Raw genomic sequence first — 12,560 nt, 5'->3', positions numbered from 1 at the left:
CTTCATCTTTGCATGATATTCTCTATGTGTGTTTGTGCCCTCACATGTCCATCTTATAAGGACATAAGTCACTTGGATCAGGAATCCACCCTTCTCCAGTATGTCATCTTAACTAATTACATTTGCAATGACCCTATTTCCTAATAACGTCACATTCTGAAATACGATGGGTTAGAAATGAAGCATTATTTTTGGAGGTGGGGGAGACAAAGTTCAATCCATAACAAACATGGAAAAAATACAACTTCAATGGTAAATCTGTAAGGTTTTCCAATCTTTTTTGATGATTCTTCAGAAGCATGTTTTAGTCATTCCTATTCTTAGTAGCTGTTTCTACATTCACTTGGCTAAATTCTTCAGCAGCAGATTGGAAAAGTATCTACATGCATGTGGTAGTATATTCAAAACCAAATAGAAATGACAAGATCTTGTCTTTATAACTTATGTTTAATCGGTGGCACACAGAGAAATAGGTCGATGTTTTAACTGGCTAAAAAGACTGTTCCTACCGCATTTCAATACCTAATCAGATGGTTGCTGCACATGTGGCCAAGAACAAGTACAATCTTGATGAGGACAAATTCACTTAAAATTGATAATGACTATAAATTTTTTATTTGCCTCTTGTAAGGAAATTTAAACCAAATACATGGAATATAAAAAGTAAAAGTCTCTAATTCCAAAATTATCTCATCTAACTGTCCCACAAGCAGCCTTTCTCCAGCCAAATTGATCTATTTGTTTCCATACCCACTATTCCCATTCGTATTCCTACATTTGTTCCCAGCCATCCTCTCCCAGGAATGTCCTTTTCAGCCCGCCTCCTTCTATTATCCCCTTTCCTTCAAGACCCAGTTTAAATGACACGGTTTCCATGAAATTTTGGCTTCTAAGAATCCTTCCCTCTCCATTGAGGTCCTACAACTTTAAGTATATGATGCACCTGACCTCAGCATGGTTTGGACACCAACCCATTGAGAATTTATGCTAGTTACACTGGCAAAAAAGGGTAAAGAAGCACACTGATTTAGGTTAACTCCATTCCTCACACCCAAAAGAGGATTCTACAAAAATCAGATAGATGATAGATAGATAGATAGATAGACAGAAAGATAGAAAGATACCATGTACTACATGCTTTTGAACAATACTAATGTTAAATATATACACCCTATTAAATTATTTAAATGTGACATGCATATATATGTCACAGAATAAGACCACCAAGATGCCTTTTAAACTTCACTGTAATGTAAGTTCTATGAGGGCAGTGACGTTGGCTGTCTAGATTGACTCTCCAGATCCTAAGTACATTACCTGGATAAGAGTTGACATTCAGTACACATTTGCTGAGTGAATAAATAATCACTTCTTTGCTATTTTCAGTGCCTAATTTAGGTCTTTGTCATATCTTGCCTGATCTGTTACCATCGCTTTCTAGTGGAATGGCAGATCCTGGCTAACTATTCACAAAACTACTTCTCATATTCTCCCAAGAACTTGGGTAGACATACTCTTCCAGATTCTCTTGCAATTAGATATGGCCTTGTGACAACAGAATTTGGGCCAACAGAATTTGAGCAGGAGTGAGGTATACCACCTGGTCCATGACATATACTTCCTGGACTACAAAACCTCCACAAAATTATCTGCATTCCCCCTCTGCACTTCTGGTCAGATCCAGATGAATCAGAAGAGGACTTCAAGACTCTAGACAATAAGGAGCTTTTGGATGAAAGGAACATAAGACTCAAGTGATTTCATGGATAAGAGTCTGACTCCCACAACTTTGCCAACCTGCTGTGGACTATGTTGTAAAAACTAAATTTTCAGTGTGTTAAGAGACTGAAATTTTGGGTTGTTAGTTATAGCAATGAACATATCTTAACTAGTACTGAAATTGGTACCTCAAAGAAGCGTTTAGCTTTACTAAAAAAAAAATCTAACATTAATTTGTCACTTGTAAGGAGAAGAGACATTGTTATAGAAACCTGAAAAATGGTGACCCATGTTATGCAATGGCAAAATATTTGTTAAAGCTGTCACCTGAGATCACTCAGAAGACACATGTTACTGAATCTGGAGCTTAGGGGCATTGGTTGGAAAGAATTATTTCACTGTGCAACTGACTTCTATTGACCGTCTTTGGAAAGGTATTAAAAAGAATGAGCTCAATAAAGAACTGGCCAGTGTATAGGCTGAAAACAAAATAGTGTACAGGCGGAAAAGAAACCCAGAAATCTGAAGCACTTAAGATCAGAAAATCCATTTGCTTCTATACCCGGAATGGTACGAGATAGAATTTTAAAAGGCTGTGAGCAACCAGCAAACTTCTTTTGAACAAGATTCAATCTCTGTCAAATGTCATGTGGCCTTTTCATCTATTGTGACCTCAAAATATCCTCTTTTAAGTTGAGAGCGATACATGAGGAAAAAGAAATAAAGAAATAAATTGGACTTCAGAATTATGTCTAGGAAAGTACAGGTACGTGTAACTGCCTACAACTTACAATTAAGTCTTAAAGGAATCATATGTCAAAGAAACAGCAAACCCACAATAAAAGAGCCTTTTATGGTTTGGGCCATAAAATACCTTTCAGTTTGCTCTAGCAAAAGATAGACTGTGAAGACTGAGCAGCCTCTGGGGAGTACATTCTCTCCAACACCCAGTTCAGATATGGCCCAAAAGGATAAGTGACAGGGAATGCCTTCCCAGGGAAAGAGACAGAATCCACAGTGAAAAGTGAATAAAGGTATTTCTCTAGAGTCAAAAAGCTAGTTTTCCCCATCTCCAGGATAGACAGTCTATCAAATGTTTGCCCAGCAGGATTGCTTGGTATCTCCCATTATCATATTTTCTGAAACAGACATTTTATTATGTATTGCCCTACCATTGTATACTGGGTAGGATTGAAGGGGAGGGAATGGAAAGCAAGTAACTTGTATTTTTATCATCATATAATCACATTTGTAACCAATAAAGACTGCATGTTGCTTAAAGAAATTAGAATTTGAGCAGTTGCTATAACTGGATGGGATTCTGGATTGTATTCTTTGGGGAGTGGGTAAATGTCTTCTATTTGTGGGAGAAAAAAAAAAGACAATAGATAATTTGGCAACCAGGAAGCCCAACTAGTGGAAGAGATTGATCAGTTATTCACCAATTCATTTGCCTTTTTCTCCTGGCCACATAGCTTAGACACATTATCCAAACTCTTCTTTCAGTTAAGTTGTCATATGGCCAAGTTTAGGCAAGAGGACATGGAAGGAAGGTATGTTTACTACCTCTGGCTGAAGTTCACAAACTCCTCCCCATAATCATCCAGGCAAGGATTTTATTTATTCCTTGATATACTGGCTGGCTTCAGAGATTCTGGTAATGAACTCTAAAGCCTTAGCCTCAGAGACTGTGTATGCATGTTTGCGTGTGTGTTTGTTCACATGGGTATGTATATCTGTGTTTGTAAATCTAATACCTGAAAATTGATGGGTCTCTGAGTCACTGCATGAAAGAGAGACACTTGTTGCTCCTCGTTGAACTGTGTTGTTAGTGAGAAAAAAATAAAATAAAAAATGATAACAAGCTCAGAATTTATGACAGAAGAAAGGCTTTAACAGAACTAATTAAATAATCATACTTATACATGCGTAAGGACATGCTGATTTAAAATGCTGTGAAGGAAAAGCAGTATGGATGCTCTATGAAAAGATTTTTCTCAGTCTGAATGGTCGCGACTTGTAAGATTGCAACTTCCTATCTGAGGTGGTCTCATTCTACTTCTTCCCACCCATCATTCTGCTCACAGGCAGACATATCCTAAGGTGATTCCAAAGAGTCCCACCTTTTATAATCCCTTCCCCTTACATAAGAGCAGAATCTTGCCTTACTTCAATGGAAGAGAATATGGCAAAGCGATAGGATGTCATTACCTTCCTTAGATTACCTTATAGAGCAAAGGGATTGTGCAGATGTAATTAAAAGCCCCAGTCAATTAATTAAAAGGGAGATTATCTTGGGTGAGGCTGACCTAATCAGATGGTTCCTTTAAAGATGGTCTAAAAGTCATAGACTAGAAGAACCAGTCTATCTCTGTTTCTGACTTTGAAGAAACAAGCTACCACCAAAGCTAAAGCCTCAAGGCAATAAATTTTGCCTACAACATAAGGGAGCTCTGAAGCAGATCTTTCTTTAGTCAAAACCTCTTGACAGGAATATAGGCTGTTTGACACCTTGATTTAAGCCCTTTGAGATTCTTAGGAAAAAATCAGCTAAGTCATGACTGGCCTTCCTACAACTGTAAGGCAAAGAAAGGAATGCTGTGTTCAGACTTCCAGGGAAAACAGCAGAATAGGAGAACCCTAAGCTCACATCTTCCCATGTAGATAACATCCACATCGGTGTAAATAATCCAGAAAACAGCACAAATGCTGGCAGAACAGACTCTCCATAGCTAAATGTAGAGAAGAGGTCACATCCAAGAGAGTAGGGAGGGCAGAGACACAGCCTGGAAATAAATAAAAAGACCTGTGGCACTGTCCATGAGAAGGAGAGATGCCACAAGCACAGAGAGGGGAGAGGAGGATATACCCATACCAGTCAACCCAGACATGGTGGACCACACAGGGAAGATTAATCCCCAAAACATTTGGCTTTGAAAACCAGAGAGGTCAATTTCACAAGTTCTTACAATCAGTGGGGCTTAACACCTAGAATTCTAAAAATTAGTGGGCGAGGCTCTGAAAAGGCCAGGAGGGCAGAGTTTCACCCTTAAAGACACAGCACCAGAAAAGCCCCACTGAGATATATAGCATAAAGGCAGTAGTTTGAAAAATGCCTAGGCTATATGGGAGGGATATTTGTTTAACTAATCTCAGATCTGTGCTGGAGGGGCAGAGATCATTGAGAGCCTTTTCCAGAAACAAGGGAGCTAGCAGGTGCCATTTCCCTCCCCACCTCCTCAGCTTTGACACACGGATGCCTGTAAGAACCAGTGAGAAACCAATACTCACTACCTAACTAGCTACCAATGCCACCCACACATTCTCCCACAGACATGCCCCCTCCAGTCAGGCATCCCCCATAGGTCCTCTACTATAGCAGACCAAGAAGACATTGCTGGCATTATGTCCCTCCCCACCCTATGGACTTTCCCTGTCCAGTCCTGTGACAGTTTTCTAAAGTAACTCCAAGTCCCATCCCACAGAAGACCTGCACAAAACTTGCTTATACCACATACCCCAACACCATGTCCTCCTGTGGACTTGCCCCCTCCAATATGCCCTTGCCCAGAGCCTATCCAAATCAGTGCCACAAGCCTGATTGTGCATAAGCAGCCCTGACAAGGGCCATCAGCCCTCCAAAGTGACTCCTGACCCAGGGAGAAGAGAAGAAAACTACACACAACAGTCCAACTCTACCCCCAGCAGTAGGCTGAGGACAGACAACTGGTCTGACTATAGGCCCCGTCCAACAATGAAAGCTTCTCAGGGGACAACACAGTGAAAGTACCCTGTACTTTGGTACTACAGCACTTCTGCCAAATGCCTAGTCTGACTCCACTCAAGCTGAAGGTGGCCAAAGACTGGCCAAATAACAGCAAAAGAACTGAGACTGCCCACAGCAGGCAGAAAGAGCCACTGCAGGTGACTGTGGGAAAAAGCTGCTCAGTTACAACATTAGGATGCCTGAAACACACACTGGAGACACCCCTGAAGTACTATGTTCTGACATACAGAGGACATGGTACCGCAGAACAGTACAAAACCACTTCTTCATAAGGCCATCACCTTCAAAAGCAAGAGATGTGGCTGAGTTTCAAACACAGAGAAACAGACACAGAGATAGACAAATGACAGAGAGAGGAATATGTCCCAAATGAAGGAACAGGACAAAATCACAAGAAGAAATCTAAACAAAATGGAAGGAAGTAATATGCCTAATAAAGAATTTACAGTAATGGTCATAAAGATACTCACTAGACTTGAGAAAAAAGTGGAAGACCTAAGTGAGGCCTTCAACAAACAGACAGAAAACATAAAAAAAAAAAAAAAAAAAAAAAAAACAACCCAATCAGAGATAAAGAACTCAATAACTGAATTTAAAAATACACTCAAGGGAATAGACAGTAGACACGTAACAAAATGGGCATAAGTACATATCTTTCAATAATTACGTTAAACACAAATGAACTAAATGATCTAATCAAAAGACAGTGTGATGAATGAGTAGAAAAGCAAGACTTATCTATATGCTGCCTACAAGATTCTCATTTCAGACCTACAGATGCATGCAGATTGAAGTGAATGGATGGGAAAGCATTTATCATGCAAATGTAAGTGAAAAGAAAGCCAGCATAGCAATATTTATATCAGACAAAACAGACTTTAAAACAAAGACTGTAACATAAGAGACACGATAACCATAAACGGAACAATCCAACAAGAAGATATAACAATTGTAAATATTTATGCACCCAACAGGAAAACATCCAAATACATAAAGCAGCTAATAACATACATAAAGTAAGTCATCAATAGTAATACAATAATAGCAGGGATTTTAACACCCTATTTACATCATTGCATAGATCATCCAAACAGAAAAACAAAGAAACAATGGCTTTAAATGACACATTGGACCAGATGAATCTAACAGATATATTCAGAACATTCCATCTTAAAAAGCAGAACACCATTCTTTTTTAAGTACACATGAACATGCTCCAGAATAGATCACAAGTTAGGCCACAAAACAACTCTCAACAAATTCAAAATGATCAAAATCATACCAAGCAATTTTCTGACCACAACACCATGAAGCCAGAAATCAACCATAAGAAAAAAATATGGAAAAAGCACAACTACATGGAAGGTAAATAACATGCTATTTGACAATGAATGCATAAGCCAATAAATCAAAGAGGAAATCAAAACATACAATGGACACATGTGAAAATGAAAAGACAGCAGTCCAAAATCTTTGGATACAGCAAAAGCTGTTCTAACAGGGAAGGCGATAGCAATATAGGTCTACCTCAAGAAGCAGGAAAAATCTCAAAAAAACAACCTAACCTTACACCAAAAGGAGCTAGAAAAAGAATAAACAAAATCCAAAACCAATAAAGAAAGGAAATCATAGGGGTGTCTGGGTGGTTCAGTAGGTTGAGCAACTGACCCTTGATTTGGGCTCTGGTCATAATCTCACAGTTCATGAGATCGAGTCCCACATCAGGCTCTGTACTGACAGAGTGGAGCCTGCTTGGGGATTCTCTCTCCCTCTCTCTCTGCCCCTCCCAAGCTTTTTCTCTCAAAATAAATAAATAAACTTTAAAAAAATAAAGCAAATAATAAAGACTACAGTATAAATAAACAAAATAGAAAATAAAATAATAATAAAACTAGGAACTGGTTCTTTGAAAAGACAAATAAAATTGATAGACCTTTAGCCAGACTCACCAAAAGAAAAAGAGAAAGAGAGAGGGGGTGGAGAGAGAACAGACCCAAATAAACAAAATCAGAAATGAAAAAGTAAAAATAACAAGTGACACACAGAAATACAAATGACTATAAGAGAACATTATAAAAATTTATATGCCAAGAAATTGGACAAGCTAGAAAAAAATGGATAAATTCACACAAATGTATAATCTCCCAAAACTGAATCAGGAAAAAATAGAAAATTTGAACAGACCAATTACCAGCAAAGAAACTGAATCAGTAATCAAAAACTCCCAAAGAACAAAAGTCCAGGACCAGCTTCACAGGTGAATTCTACCAATCATTTAAAGAAGAGTTAATACCTATTCTGCTGAAACTATTCCAAAATACAGGAGAGGAAGGAAAGCTTCCAAATTCATTGTATGAATCCAGAATTACCTTGATACAAAAACCAGACTAAAACACTACAAAAAAATTAGAGAACTGCAGGCCAATATCTCTGATGAACATAGATGCAAAAATCCTCAATAAAATATTAGCAAACCGAATCCAACACATATTAAAAAATTATTCACCAAGATCAAGTGAGACTTATTCCTGCGATGCATGGGTGGCTCAATATGGTACACACCACATCAGCAAGTATAAAAACCATATTATTATTTCAACAGATGCAAAAAAAAAATCTGACAAAGTACAACATCCATTCATGATAAAAACATACCTCAACAAAGTAGGTTTAGAGGAAACATACCTCAACATAATAAAGGCCATATATGAAAAACCCACAACTAACATCATACTCAATAGTGAAAAACTAAAAGCTTTCACCTAAAATGAGGAACAAGACAATGATATCCACTCTCACCACTTTAATTCATAGTACTTTAATCCTAGCCACACCAATTAGACACAAAAAGAAAGGAAAAACATCCAAAAAGGTAAGGAAGAAGTTAAATTTTTCCCTATTTACAGATGATATGACACTACATAAAGAAAAGACTAAAGACTCAACCAAAAAAAAAAAAAACTGCTAGAACTAATAAATGAATTCAGTAAGGTTGCAGGATACAAAATCAATATACAGAAATCCATTGCATTTCTATATACTAATAACAAAGCATCAAAAAGTGAAGTTAAGAAAACAATCTCATTTACAACTGCACTAAAAAGAATACCTGGGAATAAAGTTTATCAAGGAGATGAAAGGCTTGTACTCTGAAAAATACAAAACATTGATAAAAGAAACTGAAGATACAAACAAATGGAAAGATATTCCATGATCATGGATTGGGAAAACAAAGATTGTTAAATTAAAATCAAAGCAATCTACAGATTTAATTCAACCTCTATCAAAATCCACAGCATTTTTCACAGAAATAGAACAAACAATCCCAAAATTTGTATAAAACAAAAGACTCCAAATAACCAAAGCAATCTTTAAAAAGGACAACAAAACTGGAGGTATCACAATCTCAGATTTCAAGATATATTATAAAGTTGTAGTAATCAAAATAGTATGGTGCTGGCACAAAACGAGATTAGCAGAACAGAATAGAGAGTCCAAAAATAACCCTACAATCATACTATCAACTAATGTTCAACAAGGAAGCAAGAATATGCAATTGGAAAACAGTCTCTTCAACAAATGATGCTGTGAAAACTGAACAGCTACATGCAAAAGAATGAAACCAGATGACTTTCTTACACCATACACAAAAATAAACCCAAAGTGGATTAAGGATCTAAATTGAGACCTAAAACCATAAAAAAACCTAGAAGACAGCACAGGCAGTAATGTCTCTGACATCGGCCATCGCAACATTTTGCTAGATATGTCACCTGGGGAAATGGGACAAAAAGCAAAAATAAACTATTCGGACTACATCAAAATAAAAAGCACAGAGCAAAGCAAAAGAAACAATCAACAAAACTAAAAGACAACCCACTGGATGGGAGAGGATATTTGCAAATGATATACTGGATGAAAGGTTAGTATCCAAAATATACCAAGAACTTACACAACTCAACGGTCTAAAAACAAATAATCCAATTTAAAAAATGGGCAGAAAACGTGCACAGACATTTCTCCAAAGAAGAAGTACAGATGGCCAAAAGACACATAAAAAGACACTCAACTCACTCATCATCAGAGAAATATAAATCAAAACCACAAAGAGATCACCTCACACCTGTCAAAATGACTACAATAAAAATACAAGAAACAATAAATGTTGGTGAGGATGTGGGAAAAAGGAAACCCTCATGCACTGTTGGTGGGAGTGCAAACTGGTGAGGCCACTGTGGAAGACTGTATAGAGGTTCCTCAAAAAGTTAAAAATAGAACTACCCTACAATCTAGCAATTGAACTACTAGGTACTTACCCTAGTAGAATACAAAAACATGAATTCAAAAGATATATGTAGCCCTATGTTTATTGCTGCACTATTTTACAATAGCCAAATTACGGAAGTAGCCCAAGTGTTCATCAAAACATAAATGGATAAAGAAGATGTGGTACATGTACACAATGGAATATTATTCAACCATAAAAAAGGAATGAAATCCTGCCATTTGCAACAACATGGATGGACTTAAAAGGTATAATGTTAAGTGAAATAAGTCATCCAGAGAAAGACAAATACCATATGATTTCAGTCATATGAAGTTTAGAAGTTTAGAAAGAAGTTTAGAAAGAAAACATGAATAAAGGAAAAAAGAGGCAAGCCAAAGAACAGACTCTTAACTATAGAGAACAAACTGATGGTTACTAGAGGGGAGGTGGGTGGGGGATAGGTGAAATAGGCAAAGGGGATTAAGAGTACACTCAGCGTGATAGGCACTCAGTAATGTACAGAATTGTTAAATCACTATCTACCCCCCACACTATTCCCTGCCCCACCCTATCCCTCCATACATGGAATTAATAACTTCTCTATTACCCTGGAATTGTTTTAGTACTTTCATTACACTCTCTTATTCTTAGGTATTTATGAGTTTATGCACTAATCTGTGAGTTCCTTCAGAGAAGGAAATATATCCAATTGCTCTACGTATTCTCACTACCTGGTGCAGGGCCTGGCACATAGAAAATATTAAATAAATAGTTGTTCTCTGAGAATTCTAGATTTCTCTAAATTTTTTGGTTATTTTTACTCAAACTCTAACAAGCGCTTTTCTGACTTTTTTCTTAATTTGTGCACTATTGCTTCCTTTACTTTCTTCTGCTATTTGCCATATACTATCCCAGAAATATTTCCTTTTCACTGTGGATCTCATTTTTAAAGATTTAATTGTTTTGAAACCACCTAATTAATTGGCCCATATATGTTTATGAGATTGAACACTGAAAAGATTCATCAAATGAGCAGCCAATTTATGTAATAATTATAGATATTCCTCATAAACTTCAGTTTCAATAATAATCACAGTACTCAGAAATATTACATCTAGAAATCTAGAAATATTTGTGCTTCTTCCATACTAACTTTTAGTACACTTCAGATTTCAATACAGTGCTGTGGGTGAGAACTCAAGCTTTGCAATCAGACAAACTTAGAATCCATTTTGCTACTGATTTGTGTGACTACGGCCTACTTAATCTCTCCAAATCCCAGCTTGTTCTTATACAAAATGGAGATAATAAAATAATTAACCTCATAGAGCTACTATAATGATTAATAGTACACATATAGCTGATGCTAAAAAATATTAACTTAAAACTGTTGGCAATTGGGGGTTATGTACAATGGTACAAATATATACCGTATCTCTGTTACATAAACTATATAAATGGTCACAGATAGCTTTCACCACCATAAAAAGCTCCTATTTAAGAAAAAAATATATATATGTATATCTAATTTATTTTTTGCTTTGAATAGAACTGATGTTTCTTTCTTAATAGACAGCATAGATAAAAGACACAAATAAGGAAGAATTGGAAAATGAATTCATTAGGATTTTGTTACTGTACTATATTCTGAACAATAACTTTTTAACATGTGTTAGAAATGATGATTAAGTAGTTGATACAGACTTTCCTCACCTCAGGCAATCAAGAGGGCTTTCGTATACTGCAGATCATTATGGAATGCTCTCAGCATTAGCTTGTACATTAGCCCATATGATACTTGTATAGGGGTGCAGAAAAGTTTGCTATATCGGTATAAAAAAAAAGCTGTAAATGAAATAATTATGAAACATTTGGCTGGAGGGGGCTGGGTAGCTCAGTCACTTAAGCATCCAACTCTTAAATGAGAACAAACTGAGGGCTGACGGGGGGTGGGAGGGAGGGGAGGGCGGGTGATGGGTATTGAAGAGGGCATCTTTTGGGATGAGCACTGGGTGTTGTATGGAAACCAATTTGACAATAAATTTCATATATTTAAAAAAAAAAGCATCCAACTCTTGACTGCAGCTCGAGTCATGATCTCACAGTTTGTAGTTTGAGCCCCATGTCAGGCTTTGTACTGATGCCACAGAGTCTGCTTGGGACTCTCTCTCCTTCTCTCTCTGACCTGCTCTCGCTCGTTCTCTCTCTCTCTCTCTCTCTCTCTCTCTCTCTCTCTCTCTCTCAAAATAAATAAATAAACTTAAAAAAAAGAAGAAAGAAAAAAACATTTCTGGGGGAAATGATTAGAGAGAGAGAAATATATATGCTAACAGGAGAAACGGTAAGGTGAAAAAAAAAAACTGAACTTAAGAGTCAGAGTTGGAGCTAAATCCTGTCTCTGCCACTTACCAGCTCCAAATACTTTGTACTGGAGACTCTAGGAGACTGTGTCTCTTCTCTGAATCTTATTCTTCATCTGTAACATGAGCACATGGAACTTAATCACTCTGGGTAGATATATGACATTCACTGTTTTGGCCTGTAAAATGCCTTTGAAACTTACTACTTATGCCTCATGATACCTTCCCACTGAGCCAGGACTTACCCTAGTATCCTTCTTAATATTATACTCAAGATAGCCACTACCATTATTTTTATTATTGTTAATAATAATATTATCAGCCATCCTAACCAAAGATGAATTCTAGACTTTATTATTTCCCAACTTCATATTTTATTAGAAATATATATTAAAATCTCACTGTTATAAACTGATCTTAGATTCTG

This window comes from Prionailurus viverrinus, chromosome B1 (assembly GCF_022837055.1).
Source record: "Prionailurus viverrinus isolate Anna chromosome B1, UM_Priviv_1.0, whole genome shotgun sequence".
In the NCBI taxonomy this organism is placed as follows: domain Eukaryota; kingdom Metazoa; phylum Chordata; class Mammalia; order Carnivora; family Felidae; genus Prionailurus; species Prionailurus viverrinus.
This window is presented reverse-complemented; position numbering follows the sequence as displayed.